Source organism: Mustela erminea, chromosome 12, assembly GCF_009829155.1.
Source record: "Mustela erminea isolate mMusErm1 chromosome 12, mMusErm1.Pri, whole genome shotgun sequence".
Classification (NCBI taxonomy): Eukaryota; Metazoa; Chordata; class Mammalia; order Carnivora; family Mustelidae; genus Mustela; species Mustela erminea.
This window is the reverse complement of record NC_045625.1, coordinates 82,975,317-82,991,345: the sequence shown is the minus strand read 5'-3', so window position 1 is coordinate 82,991,345 and position 16,029 is coordinate 82,975,317. Positions and strand designations below refer to the sequence as shown.

The 16,029-nt window shown below is 40.7% G+C and overlaps 1 non-coding gene across 1 annotated transcript; it reads right to left on the bottom strand.

Moving 5' to 3' along the window:
• Nucleotides 1-11,203: 11,203 nt before the first annotated feature.
• LOC116571233 lies at nucleotides 11,204-11,306 on the bottom strand. Its single transcript, XR_004277797.1, has one exon. It is a non-coding gene; the product is annotated as a U6 spliceosomal RNA (small nuclear RNA).
• Nucleotides 11,307-16,029: the final 4,723 nt, after the last annotated feature.

Sequence of the window (16,029 nt, the reverse complement as noted above, 5' to 3'; positions counted from 1 at the left end):
AGAAGTACAGGCCAGTATCTCTGATGAACATAGATACTAAAATACTAGCAAACAATACAATAATACATTTAAAAAATCATTCACCACAATCAAATGGGATTTATTCCTGGTGGTAAGAGTGGTTCCATATTCCCAAATCAGCCAATGTGATATGGCATATCGCAAGAGAAAGGATAAAAGCCAAATGATTCTTTAAATTGATGCAGAAAAAGTATTTGACAAAATACAACATCCGTTCATGATAAAAACACTCAACAAGGGACGCCTGGGTGGCTCAGTTGGTTAAGCGGCTGCCCTCAGCTCAGGTCATGATCCCAGCGTCCTGGGATCGAGTCCCACACCCGGCTCCTTGCTCGGCGGGGAGCCTGCTTCTTCCTCTGCCTCTGCTGCCACTCTGCCTGCCTGTGCTCGCTCTCTCTCTCTCTCTCTCTCTGGCAAATAAATAAAATCTTAAAAAAAACACTCAACAAGGTAGATTTAGAGGGAACAAACCTCAATGTAATAAAGGTCATTCATATATGAAAAACCCACACCAACATCATCTTCAGTGGAGAAAAACTGAGAGTCTTTCCCAAGTCAGAAACAAAAGAAAGACGTCCACTCCCATTACTTTTATTCAACATAGTGTTGAAAGTCCTAGTCACAGCAATTAAACAACAGAAAGAAACAAAAGGCATCCAAATAGTAAGAAAAAGTCAAACTTTCACTATTTGCGGGTGACATGATACTGTATTTAGAAAGACGCTACCCAAAAAACTGCTAGAACTGATAAGTGAATTTAGTAAAGTCAAAGGGTACAATATCAGTGTACAGAATTCTGCTGCATTTCTACACACCTATAACGAAGCAGCAGAGAGATAAGTTAAGAAAGCAATCCCATTGGGGCGCCTGGGTGGCTCAGTGGGTTAAGCCGCTGCCTTCGGCTCAGGTCATGATCTCAGAGTCCTGGGATCGAGTCCTGCATCGGGCTCTCTGCTCAGCGGAGAGCCTGCTTCCCTCTCTCTCTCTCTGCCTGCCTCTCCATCTACTTGTGATTTCTCTCTGTCAAATAAATAAATAAAATCTTAAAAAAAAAAAAAAAGAAAGCAATCCCATTTACAGTTGCACCAAAAATGATAAAATACCTAGGAATAAACATAATCGTGAAAGACCTATACTCTGAAAACTATACAACACTGATCAAAGGAATTCAAGGTGATGCAAAGAAAGGGAGAGAGATTCCATGCTCCTAGGCCAGAAGAATATTATAAAAATGTCTACACTACCCAAAGCAATATACACATTTAATGTAATCCCTCTCAAAATACCAAAAATTTTTTTCACAGAACTAGGACAAATTATCTTAATATATATATATATGGAACCACAGAAGACCACAGATAATCCAGAGCGATCTTAAAAAAGAAAAGCAAACCTGGAGGCATCACAATGCCAGGCTTCCAACTTATGTTGTAAAACTGTATTAATCAAAATAGTATGGTACTGGTACAAAAACAGACACATCAGTCAATGGAACAGAAAATGCAGAAATAAACCCACAATTATATGGTCGATTGATCTTTGACAAAGCAGGAAAGAATGTCCAATTGGAAAAGGACAGTCTCTTCAACCAATGTTGTTGGGAAAACTGGACAGCAACAGGCAAAAGAATGAAACTGGACCACTTTCTTATACCATACACAAAAATAAATTCAAAATGGATTAAAGATCTAAATGTGAGAATGGAAACCATAAAAACCCTAGAAGAGAGCACTGGCAGTAATTTCTCTGACATTGGTCATAACTTTTTTCTAGATAGTTCCACTGAGGCAAGAGAAACAAAAACAAAAACAAACTATTGGGACTTTATCAAAATAAAAGCTTCTGCAGAGCAAAGGAACCAGTTAACAAAATCAAAAGACAACTGACAGAATGGGAGAAGATATTTGCAAACGACATGTCAGATAAAGGACTAGTGTCCAGAATCTATAAAGAACTTAGCAAACTCAACACCCAAAGAACAAATAATCCAATCAAGAAATGGGCAGAGGACATGAACAGACATTTCTGCAAAGAAGACATCCAGATGGCCAACAGACACATGAAAAAGTGCTCCATATCACTCGGCATCAGGGAAATACAAATCAAAACCACAATGAGATATCACCTCACACCAGTCAGAATGGCTAAAATCAACAAGTCAGGAAATGACAGATGCTGGCGAGGATGCGGAGAAAGGGGAACCCTCCTACACTGTTGGTGGGAATGCAAGCTGGTGCAGCCACTCTGGAAAACAGCATGGAGGTTCCTCAAAATGTTGAAAATAGAACTGCCCTATGACCCAGCAATTGCACTATTGGGTATTTACCCTAAAGATACAAACATAGTGATCCAAAGGGGCACATGCACCCGAATGTTTATAGCAGCAATGTCCACAATAGCCAAACTATGGAAAGAACCTAGATGTCCATCAACAGATGAATGGATCAAGAAGATGTGGTATATATACACAATGGAATACTATGCAGCCATCAAAAGAAATGAAATCTTGCCATTTGCGACAACATGGATGGAACTAGAGCATATCATGCTTAGTGAAATAAGTCAAGCAGAGAAAGACAACTATCATATGATCTCCCTGATATGAGGAAGTGGTGATGCAACATGGGGGCTTAAGTGGGTAGGAGAAGAATCAATGAAACAAGATGGGATTGGGAGGGAGACAAACCATAAGTGACTCTTAATCTCACAAAACAAACTGAGGGTTGCTGGGGGGAGGGGGTTTGGGAGAAGGGAGTGGGATTATGGACATTGGGGAGGGTTTGTGCTTTGGTGAGTGCTGTGAAGTGTGTAAACCTGGTGATTCACAGACCTGTACCCCTGGGGATAAAAATATATGTTTATAAAAAATTAAAAATTAAAAAAAAAAAGGCAACCTACAGAATGGGAGAAGATACTTGCAAATGACATATTTGACAAAGGATTAGTATCCAAAATACATCAAGAACTTATACAACACCCAAAACACAAACAATCCAATTGTAAAAATGGGCAGAAGACATGAACAGACATTTCTCCAAAGAAGGCATCCAGATGGCCAACACACACACGAAAAGATGCTCATCACCACTTCTTAGGGAAATGCAAATCAAAACCACAACGAGTAGAGGCTCCGTCAGTAAACTGTCCAGCTCTTGATTATGGCTCAGGGTCCTGAGATCGAGCCCAGCATGGAGCCTGCATAGATCCTCTCCCTCCCTCTGCTCCTCTCCCTACTCTCTCTCCCACTCAAAACAAACAAACAAAATAACAAACCTATGAGATATCACCTCACACCTGTCAAAATAGCTGAAAAAAACAATAAACCGCAGATGTTGGCAAAGACGTACAACAAGGGGAACTCTCTTGCACTGTTGGTGGGAATGAAAACTTGATGCAGCTGCTCTGGAAAACAGTATGGAGGTTCCTCAAAAAATTAAAAAATAGAACCACCTTATAACCCACCAATCACACTACGGGGTATTAATCTAAACACAAAAACACCAATTCAAAGGGATACATACACCCCTATGTTTATAGCAGCATTGTTTATAATAGCCAAAATATGAAAGCAGCCCAAATGTCTAGTGACTGATAAAGATGTGTACACACACACACACACACAAATATTATTCAGCCATTAAAAAAAAAAAAAAAGAAATCTTGCCATTTGCAATGACATGGCTGGAGCTAGAGAGCACAGTGCTACATGAAATCAGTCAGAAAAAAATAATACCATCCTTATGATTTCACTCATGTGTAGAATTTAAGAAACAAAATAAGCAAAAGGGAAAAAAGTGCAGAGAGAGACAAACTCAGAAACTCTTCACTATAGAGAACAAATTGATGGTTACTCAAGGGGAGATGCATGGCTGATTAAACAGGTGATGGGGTTAAGGAGTGCACGTGTTCTGGTAAGCACTGGGTAATTAAAGTAAAGATGTAAAAATCTTACTTTATCATGAGACCTGGAAATTCGACTCTTGGTATTTACCTCAGAAAACTGAAGGTTTATGTTCCCATAAAATAAACAAAGTCTCTTATCAGTGGTGCTGGGAAAACTGGAGAGCTCCACATAAAAGAATTAAATCACTTTCCTACACCATACACAAAAATAAACTCAAAATCGATCAAAGACCTAAAAGTGAGACCTGAAACCATAAAACTCCTAAATGAAAACATAGGCAGACATTGGCCTCAGCAACATTTTTCTAGATAGGACTCCTAGGCAAGGACAACAGAAGTGAACATACTAGTCGGAGACGACACCAAAATAAAAAGCTTTTGTATAGTAAAGGAAGCCATCTTCAAAACATAAAAGTGACCTACTGAACCAGAGAAGATATTTGCAAATGATACATCTGATAAGGGGTTAGTATCCAAAATATATAAAGAACTTATACAACACCAAAAAAAAAAAAATCCATTTAAAAATGGGCAGAAGATCTGAATAGGTATTTTTCCCAGTAGTCATTTTTCCAAGGACCTACATACAGATGGCCAACAGACACATGAGAAGATGCTCGACATCACTGATCATCATGAAAATGCAGATCAAAACCACTATAAGCTATCACTTCACAGTTGTCAGAATAGTTAGAAGCAAAACAAGAAGTAACAAGTGCTGGTGAGGATTTGGAGAAAAAGGAACCTGTATGCACTACAAAAATGTAAATTGGTGTGTTCACTGTTGCAAAAACACTATAAAAGTTTGTCAAAAAATTAAAAATAGAATACCATACGACCCAGTAATTCCACTCCTGAATATTTACCGAAAGAGAATGAAAACACTAATTTGAAAAGCTACACACACCACGTTGACTACAGCATTATTTATAATCATCAAAATATGGAAGCAACTTAAGTGCTGCTCCCCTGCTTGTGCCTTCTCTGACACATAAAATCTTTATATGTATAAAGACTTTATATACATATAAAGATTTTATGTGTGTTTATATATATACATTTATACATATATAATACATATACAAATTTATACATAGATAGTACATACATAAATGTATATGTATAAAGGAATATTACTCAGCCATAAGAAAAAAAAATGAGATCTTGCCATTTGCAACAACATGGATGGATGGATAGGGTATTATGCTAAGTTAAGTAAGTCAGTAAGTCACTTCACTTATGCCAAGTGAATTCAGACAAAGACAAATGATTTCACTTAAGTGTAAAATGCAAAAAGAACCACCATCCAACATACAAAAAGAAGTAGACCATAAAAACCAAGAACTGGTGGTTGTTAGAGGGAAAAGGATGGAGGGATGAGAAACTTGGGTAAAAGAGTAAGAGGTAGGGATGCCTGGGTAGCTCAGTTGGTTGGGCGACTGCCTTCAGCTCGGGTCATGATCCTGGAGTCCCGGGATCAAATCCCGCATCGGGCTTCCTGCTCAGCGGGGAGTCGGCTTCTCCCTCTGACCCTCCCACTTCTCAGGCTCTCTCTCTCTCTCATTCTCTCTCTCTCAAATAAATAAATAAAATCTTAAAAAATAAAAAAAGAGTAAGGTACAAGCTTGCAGTTATGGAATGCCCAAGCCACAGGATGAAAGTTGCAGAATATAGATTCTTCTCAAATGCACACGGAACAGTCACCAGGAGAGATCCCACAGTAGGACACACAACGGGTTTCAGCCAGTTTAAGAAGCCCCAAATTACACCAACTATCTTTTCCAACCACAATGGTATGAAACTAAAAATCAACAAGGAGAAAGCTGGAAAGTCTACAAATAAATGTGAAAACTAAAAACACACACTTGCATAACCAGTAAGTCTAAGAAGAAATAAAAAGGAAAATTTTTTTAAAAATCGCAAAACAGATGGAAATGGGAACACAACATATCAAAACCTAGGGGATGATGTAAAAGCAGAGAATTTTGTAGCAATGAATGCATACATTAAGAAATTAGAAAGATCTTGGAGAGTCACGTCACCAAGATTGGGAAAAGGTCATCCCTGACTCCTCTCCCCTCACAAGAACTCACAACTATTCATAAACAAGACACCCCTGAGACGTCAAGCCGAAGCACACTCAGAAACCTAGAAAGATTGGGGCGCCTGGGTGGCTCAGTGGGTTAAGCCTCTGCCTTCGGCTCAGGTCATGATCTCAGGGTCCTGGGATCGAGCCCCGCATTGGGCTCTCTGCTCAGCAGGGAGCCTGCTTCTTCCTATCTCTCTGCCTACCTCTCTGCCTACTTGTGATCTCTCTCTCTCTCTCTGTCAAATAAATTAATAAAATCTTTTAAAAAATTCTTATTAAAAAAAAAGAAAAAAAAGAAACCTAGAAAGACCACAGAAGAGGAGTAGGGGGCTACATGCCGACCATACTGGCCCTCCCCCAAGCCAGTTCAGCAGCACGCCATGAGAGGTCCCCTAAGCCTACAGTCCCTCCAGTGGGGAAAGAAAGCTCAGGGTAAATTTACAGCTCCCCCAGAATTATGGGTCACTTCTTCAGAGCCCCAACTCCAGTATCACTCCACAAAAATTTGCAGGGATATGTGCAGAGCTTGACCACTGGCAAACTGATTGTGATGGAGAAAGAGGCAGAAGCTTGCAACAGCCAGCAGCTGGACCATGGCAGACTGAACTCCTGCCTGTGGCACTCCAACAGTCCCAACCAGGAGTCTGGCTCATCCGCAGAACCAAGGTGGTGATGCTGGCCATTTAAAGGTCTCAGCAGGATGCAAGTCCGCCTGACATGGAGCTTTGCCAGGCCTCGAGACTGGTCTGTCCCTGACCATTCAGGAAAGCCGAGTCAAGGCCTGGTCCATTGCTCAGTGTAGCTCCCAGGCCCACCGGACCGAAATGGCCCGCAAGAACACCCAAAAGCTGCGCAGCCCAGGAAGGCTGAAGCATGGGATGTGTCAGGCAGAAATGACAGTCGCCAGAGTATACTGATCATTCTACGCAGCCACGGAACGTGGGGGCCCAGGTCGGCTTAGTCAAAACCACAAAGCAAGAGCCTCATCACCTTGAAGCTCTTTGCCCCACTTTTCTCAGAAAGGGAAACTAATTCATGACCCTGCCCCCTGCAGAATGGGCCTTCGGCTCGCCTGATCAGAGATCCTGACCAGAGCACATGGGAAGCTGTGTAGCCCACTCAACAACCTGCTCACAGTGACTCCTGAACAGACAACACAGCCGATGGCTTTCCCTGTCTGCAGGACAAAACCCGTGCCCTTGTACGGCTCTGGAATTCCGTGCAGAGTCTTGCCTTACTCGGGTCTCCAACCAATGAACCGTGCAGACCGTGAGCCCCTTCCTGCTGCCCTGATGGGAAAGGGAAGCTAATTCATAGCCCCACCTGCTACTGACTACCATAACTAGTCCCAACAACTAGTAAACGTGACCTGACAACCCAAGCGACTACAGGGTCCATCGTACAGCCTTGCTTGGGAAAGGAGCAAAGCTAGCAGTCCTACCCAACAATTCTCAGCTGCTGGCACCCCTCTTAGAGCTCGGGCAGTGGTCTTGCCCAAACACAGGGGAGAAGCGGTTAAAATGAAAAGTTTAAGAATTCTATTGTAGCTATTACCAGTTTAAAATAGTTTTAAGATGTTCTAGGTAAGCTTCACTGTAACTATAAGGGAAAAGCCTCTAATACTTAACATAAAAAAAAAATGATAAAAAGCCAAAGGAAACAGATTTTAAAAGATAATAAAATCTTACCAAAAAAAAAAAAAAAAAAAAAAACAGCAGGTTAAGAAATAGGAAGAATGAATCTACACAACAGCCAGAAAACAAAATGGTAACAATGAGTCCTTATCAATAATCACTTTACTTTACATGTATAATTACTTTAATTATTACTTTACATGTAATCAATAATTACTTTACATGTAATAACTTAAATTCTCCAAAAGACATGGAATGGCTTTATCCTTTAACACTTTAATTCTTATGTGTCAGGGTGGGTAACTTGATTTCATCATGTTTAGGGCTCTCTGTACTTCCTGGACCTGGGTATCTGTTTCCTGCACCACACTGGGGAAATTTTCAGCTCTTAACTCTTGAGTTTTCTGCCCCTTCTCTTTTTCTTCTCCTTCCAGTACTTTGATGAAGGAAATTGAAGTTGACACAAACAAATGAAAATATACATCATTCTCTTGTAGTAGAAGAATCAATATTGTTTAAATGTCCGTATTACCCCAAGCAGTCTGCAGATTCAATGCAATCCCTATCAAAATACAAATGGCATTTTTCACAGGACCAGAATAAATAATTCTAATCCCCCAAAGACACTGAGTACCCAAAATAACCTTGAGCAAATAGAACAAAGTTGAAGGTGTCACAATACCAGATTTCAAGATACACTACAATGCTAGAGTAATCAAAATAGTATGGTACAGCCACACAAAAAAGGACATATAGATTAATGAGCAGGATAAGGGGCCAGAAATAACCCATGCTTATATGGTCTATTCATCTATGACAAAGGAGGTAAGTGTACACAATGGAGAAAAGTGAGTCTCTTAAATCAAGGCTCGGAAAACCAGATAGCTACATGCAAAATGATGAACCTTGACCGCTGTCTTATCACATACACACAAACTCGAGATGAACTGAAGACCTAAATGTAACACCTGAAGTCAGAACATTCCTAAAAGAAAGCAGGCAGTAATCTTTGTACCTAAGCCTTAGCAACATTTTTCTGACTCTGTCTTCTGTCTACGGCCATACAACCCTGAACGCGCCCGATCTTGTCTGAATCTGTCTTCTCAGGCAACGGAAACAAAAGCAACAGTAAACAATTGGAATTACATCAAGCTAAAAAACGTTTTGCACAGGAAAGAAAAAACCATAACAAAAAGGCAACCTACTGAGTGGGAGAAGATATTTACAAATAAAGTATCCAATAAGGGGTTATTATCAAAACTATTACAATACTCCTACAACACACCAATATAAAAATGAAATTTTTTAATGGGCAAAGGATCTAAACAGACATTTGTCCAAAGAAGACACACTGATGGCCAACAGACGCACGAAAAGATGCTCAGAGTCACTAATCATTAGGGAAATGCAAATCAAAACCACAGTGAGCTATTGCCTCCCACCTGTGCAGATGGCTAGCGTGACCAAAAACAATCAGTAAGTGTCAGTGGCAACATAAGGAAATGGGAGCCTTCTTACATTGTTGGTGGGAATGCAAACTGGTGCAGCCACTAAGCAAAACAGCAGAGAGTTTCCTCAAAAATTTAAACATAGAAATATAAAGGGTGCCTGAGGGGCCTGAGTTGATAGAGTCTGCCTCTGGCTCTGTTCATGCACGATCCTGAGGTCCTGGGATCAAGGCCTTCGTATGACTCTCTGCTCAGAAGGAAGCCTGCTTCTCCCTCTGCTTCTGCCCTCCCCTGCCAGCTCATGTTCTCTCTCAAATAAATAAAATCAAGGAAAGAAGGAAGGGAAGAAAGAAAGAGGAAAAGAAAAGGAGAGAGAGGGAGTGAAGGAAGAAAAAAAACTATGATCCAGCAATTCCACTAATGGGTATGTACCCAAAGAAAACGAAAACGCTAATTTAAAGAGATATACACATCCCTACTCTTACTGAAGCAATATTTTTCTATATTTTTCTTTCATTCCTCTCCTTTATTTTTCTGCTTTGAAAGAGATTTCGAGAGAGGGATATGTGTACCCTTGTATCAAGTCTTTAAAAGATACACAACAGGGCACCTGGGTGGCTCAGTGGGTTAAACCCTCTGCCTTCGGCTCGGGTCCTGGGATCGAGCCCCGCATCAGGCTCTCTGATCAGCAGGGAACCTGCTTCCTCCTCTCTCTCTGCCTGCTTCTCTGCCTATTTGTGATCTCTGTCTGTCAAATGAATAAATATTTTTTTTAATATTAAAAAAAAAAAGAAGATACACAACAGGGCACCTGGGTGGCTCAGTCATCAAGCGTCTGCCTTTGGCTCAGGTCATGATCCCAGGGTCCTGGGATGGAGCCCCACATCGGGCTCCCTGCTCAGTGGGGAGTCTGTTTCTCCCTCTCCCACGGCACCTTCTTGTGTTCCCTCTCTCGCTGTACCTCTGTCAGATAAATACAATCTTTTTTTAAAAATTAAAAAATATATACACAACTGGTTAGATGATAGACATTAAAATGGCTTCTGAGTAAAGCAGATTGCCCTTCAAGATGTTGGTGGATCTCATCCAGTCAGCTGAAAGCCCAAACAGCAAGACAAGGCTGATCCACCACCCCACCCCCCTGCCCCAAGGAAGAGGAAACTTCTCCCTGACTTGTATTTGAATTATTTTTGGCCTTTGGACTTGAACTGAAACAGCTCTTCTTGGGTCTCAAGCCGGCTGGTTTTCGGATGAGAACTACACGATCAAATCTCCTGGTTTCCAGTTTGCCTACAGCGCGTCTTGGGACTTACTACCCTCTATTATTGTGTGAGCCAAGTCTTTTCACGCTGATAGGGGAGCAGACAAGTCCTAATCCATATATCCTAATCTATAAATTTATAAACTCAACCTATATATGGATACCCATCCTACAGAGATAGACCAATATCCATCCTATTGCTTCTCTTTCTCTAGAGAACCCTAATACTTGCTGATAAATCAGCTGCATGGAAAGAATAGCTTGCCTTCTGAATGCTAGAGGGAAAAGGTCCTCCCATTTTACACTTACATTTTGCCCTGCTCACACCTCACTTTTACACGAATATTTTCTTACACTAATATTTTAATACACTTTCTTACACTAATATTTTCTTACACTAATATTTCCTTACACTAATAATCCCAGTTTCTTTTTTAAAATTTATTAAAATTCAATTACTCAACATGCAGCATATCACTAGTTTCAGAAGTAGAGCTCAGTGATTCATCAACTGCACTCAACACCCAGTGCTCATCACATCACGTGCCCTCCTTAGTGCCCATCACCCAGTTACCCCGTCCCCCCTCCCCTCCCCTCCAGCAATCCTCAGTGCGTTTCCTATAGTTGAGAGTCTCATGGTTTGTCTCCCTCTCTGATATTATCTTACTTTAGTTTCCCCTCCCTTCCCCTATGATCCTCTGTTTTGTTTCTTAATTTCCACATATAAGTGAAGTCATAGGGTAATTGCCTTTTTCTGACCTATTTGGGTTAGTCTAGTTCCATCCACTTCGTTGCCAATGTAAGATTTCTTTTTCTGATGGCTGAGTAATATTCCATCGTATATATAAAAATTATGGAATGCTTCACAAATGTGGATGTCACCCCTGCGCAGGGGCTATGCTCATCTTCTGTGTATCATTCTGGCTGTAGTATATGTGCTGCCAAAGTGGTATTTTAAATCAATGAATGAATGCAGGGGTCCCTGGCTGGCTCAGTCAGTACAGCATGCAACTCTATCTTGGGACTGAGTTCAGGCCCTATTTTGGGCAAAGAGCCTACTTTAAAAAAAAAAAAAAAAGAAAAAGAAAAAGATGAATGCACACAGAAAACGTGGTAATAATACAATGACACATTATTCAACCACAAAAGAAAACAATGAAAGTTGTCATTTGCGACAATATGGATGGATCTAGTGGGTATTATGCTAAGTGAAATAAGCCAGAGGAAAACATCTTATGATTTCACCTGTATGTGGAATCTAAAACAAAACAAGCAAAAAAAAAAAAAAAACACTGGACAAATACCAAAAAACAAAACAAGACAAAAACAAAAACAAAAAACAGGCGATAACTAGAGGCAAGAATGTGAGGGATGAATCCAATAGGTAAAGGGTACGAACTTCATGTTCTAAAGTAAGACACAGAGATGAAAATTACAGCATAATATGGTCACTAATATTGTAATTGAAATACTTTTACATGGTGATATATGATAACTACACCTGTGGTGGTAAGCACTGTTTAATATATGCAACTGTTGAATCCCTATGTTGTGTGCCTGAAACTATGCCAACTAAAATTTTTTTAAAAGCAGTTCAGAAAGAGACATTAATAGCCATAAACACCAGCATAAAGAAACAAAGATCTCAAACCACCTAACTTTATATCTTAAGGACTTAGAAAAAAACTAACCCCACAGTTGAAGAAAGAAGTAATACAGATTAGAGCAGAAATAAGTCAAATACAGAAAAAAAAAATAGAAAAAATTAACAACTACAAGTTGGTCCTTTGAAGGGATAAAATTACACTTTTAGCTAGACTAACCAAGGAAAAAAGGAAACCACAATGAACAAAACAAAATCATAAAGAAAAAGGAGACCTCATAATTGTTAATACAGGAGTATAAATTATTATAATAAACTACTATGAACAACTATATACCAAAATGGAAAATCTGCAAGAAACAGAGAAAACCCTAGAATATATAACATACCAAAAAGGAATCCAGAAGAAATAGAAAAGCTAAACAGACAAAACACTAGTAAGGAGAGTCCACCATTAATCAAAAATCTCCCAAATTTTGGCTAACTGAATTTAAATGAAAAAAATAAATTTTAGGGTTACAAACACTGGGGAGGGTATGTGCTATGATGAGTGCTATGAAATGTGTAAGCCTGATGATCCACAGATCTGTATCCCTGAGCAAATAATACATTATATGTTAATGAAATAGTTTAAAAAATAATAATAATAAAATACATTTTTAAAAAATCTTCCAAAGAAGTACCCAGGACCAGATGGATACGCTAGTGAATTTTACCAATCATTTACAGGAATAATGCCAATACTCCTACAATTCTTCCCCAAAAAATATTAGAAAGAAGGGAACACTTCCAAACTTTTTTTTATTAAAGATTTTATTTATTTATTTGACAGACAGAGATCACAAGTAGGCAGAGAAGCAGGCAGAGAGAGAGAGGAGGAAGCAGGCTCCCTGCTGAGAAGAGAGCCCGATTCAGGGCTCGATCCCAGGACCCTGGGATCATGACCTGAGCCAAAGGCAGAGGCTTTAACCCGCTGAGCCATCCAGGCACCCCCAAACTTTTTTTTTTTTAAGATCAGCATCACTCTGGCACCAAAGCCATAGAAGCACAACACCAGAAAAGTAAACTACAGGTACAATCCCTGATTGAAAAGAGATATGAAGGGGCGCCTGGGTTTCTCAGTCATTAAGCATCTGCCTTTGGCTCAAGTCATGATCCCAGGGTCCTGGAGTTGAGCCCCGCATCGGGCTCCCTGCTCAGCGGGGAGCCTGCTTCTCCCTCTGCTCCTCCTCCTGCTCCAGATCTCTCTCTCAAATAAATACATAAAATCTTTATTTATAAAGAGAGAGAGAGAGATGAAAATTCTCAAGAAAATACTAGCAAACTGAATTCAGCAGTATACTAAAGGGTTCATTCACCATGATCAAGTGGGATTTACTTTGGAATACAAGGATATTCAACATACACAGAAATCAATGTTATAGATCACATGAATAGAATGAAAGGGGAAAAAACGTACGGTCATTTAAACAGACACTGAAATGCATATGACAAAATTCTACACACTTTCATGACAAAAATTCTTAAATGAAGAACAGAAGGAAAGTACCCCAACATAATAAAGGCCACGTAGGACAAGCTTAGAGCCAACATCATACTCAATAATGAAAGGTTGAAAGCTATTCCTCTAAGACCAAGAAACCAATAAAAGGCATCCACTCTCACCACTCCTAACTGACCTCGTATTGGAAGTCCTGCCCAGAGCAATCAGGCAAGAAAAAGAAATTAAAGGCATCACAGTTGGAAAGGATGAAGTATCCATTTGCAGGTTTTTAAAAATTTATATTTAGAAAATCCTAAAGACTCTATCAAAAATCTGTTAGATCTAATGAATGAATAAAGTTGAAGGATACAAAATTAATACACAAAAATCAGTAACATTTCTGGGCACTAACAACAAGTTACTCAAAAAAGTAAATGATGCCACTTATAATAGCATCAAAAAGATTAAAGTACTCAGGGATAAATTTAACTACAGAGCTAAAATAGCTCTACTCTGAAAACTGCAAGACAGCAATAAATCAGAGAAAAGAGTGAGTATTGGAGGAGGAAGACCTACTTCCCCCCTGGACAGGCCCGGGCTCCAACTATGTAGAGAATGGTCTCAGAGATCAGTCTGAAAAACAGCAAAACACCTTTGGCACCACTAAAAATACAAAGAAAAGCCATACTGAGAAAGGCAGGAAGGAAGAGACACGTCTTGGTTGAGAACCAAAAGCCCACAGGGCAACCCACAAGCAGGAAGGGTATCATAGGCCCAGAGGTCCTCCCCAAGGAAAGAGGGATTCAAGCCCATCTCCCACTGTGAGGACCCACATGGGGGACGTAAACCCCCCATAACATCTAGCTTTGAAAATCAGCAGAGCTTACGTCTGGGAGAGCTGAAAAGCTATAGGAAACCGGGCCCACGCTCCTAAAGGGACAGCACACAGTGCAGAGACAGCAGTTCCCAAAGCATCTGGGCCATCCATGTAGGAAATGTATTGACTAATTTGGGGCATGTGTTGGAGGGGCAGGAATCTACAGGAACTTTCTCTGGATGTGGAAGTGCTGCCAGGGGTCATCTTTCTTGCCCGCCTTTAGCCAAGCTGGCTTGACACTGGTGTCAAAGTTCTAACACTTTCCATCTACCTTTCTAGCACCCTTGCTCTGCCCTGGTGTTCCCTGCCCCACCCAATGCACCTACCCATGAAGGCGCCCCCTCAAAAGCAGTCCACACTCTGGCATACATGGTGGGAAGCCTCAGCTAGACTGGCAACCCTCCAATGTGACTCCTTCCCTGGGGACAGGCCTGCCACCTAATGCCTACAACAGTTATAAATGGGCGTCTTGGACAGCTGCACCCAGGGCAAACTGCACTCCCCAGTACGCACACAGCAGACACAGCCCGGTCTCAAAAGGAGGGTGTATGCACCACCCACAGAGGACAGCCCTGCAGTGCCTGTTCAAGTGACCCGAGGGGTTGTGATGTGGACCCCACAGCACACTTTCTACATAAGGTCACTATCTTCCAAGACCAGACGACAGAGCTACCTGAGTAAAATGTAGAATGGAAAGTAACCCGTAGTCATACAAAATAGACAGTGCAATGTGTTCCAAACGAAAGCATAAGACAAACCCAGAAAAAGAACTATTCAAAATGGTGATAAGAAATACACCTGATAGGGGCGCCTGGGTGGCTCAGTGGGTTAAGCCGCTGCCTTCGGCTCAGGTCATGATCTCAGGGTCCTGGGATCGAGTCCCGCATCGGGTTCTCTGCTCTGCGGGGAGCCTGCTTCCTCCTCTCTCTCTCTCTGCCTGCCTCTCTGCCTACTTGTGATCTCTCTGTGTCAAATGAATAAATAAAATCTTAAAAAAAAAAAAGAAATACACCTGATAAAAATTTCAAGGTAATGATCATTAAAATATTCACCAAACTTGGAGAAAAGCGAATGAACTGAGTTCCACAAAAAGAAAGTATTTTTTAAATTAACAGGGGTGGGGCGCCTGGGTGGCTCAGTGGATTAAAACCTCTGCCTTCGGCTCAGGTCATGATCCCAGGGTTTTGGGATTAAGCCCCAAATCGGGCTCTCTGCTCAGCAGGGAGCCTGCTTCCTCCTCTCTGCCTGCTTCTCTGCCTACTTGTGATCTCTGTCAAATAAATAAATAAAATCTTTTAAAAAAATAAATAAAATTAACAGGGGTGCTGGCTGGCTCAGTCCACAGAGCATACAACTCTGGATCTCAGAGTTCAAAGTTCGAGCCCCACATTGGGTATAGAAATTAAACATTTTAAAATCTTAAATAAATAAAAGCCTAAAATTAAAGAATATAAAAATCATTAGTAAGACCAATCAACTCCACTTACTTTAGTAAGAATTACATAATGTATAGAATTATCAAATCATTATGTAGTGCAGCTAAAACTAATTTAACACTGAATAACATCTATACTCCCCCCACCCCCACCAAAATTTTTTAAGTAGGCTTCACACCCAGCGTGGAGGTCAACATGGGGCTTCAACTCACAATCCTGAAATTGAGACCTGAGCCGAGATCAAGAGTCAGACACTTGACTGACTGAGCCACTG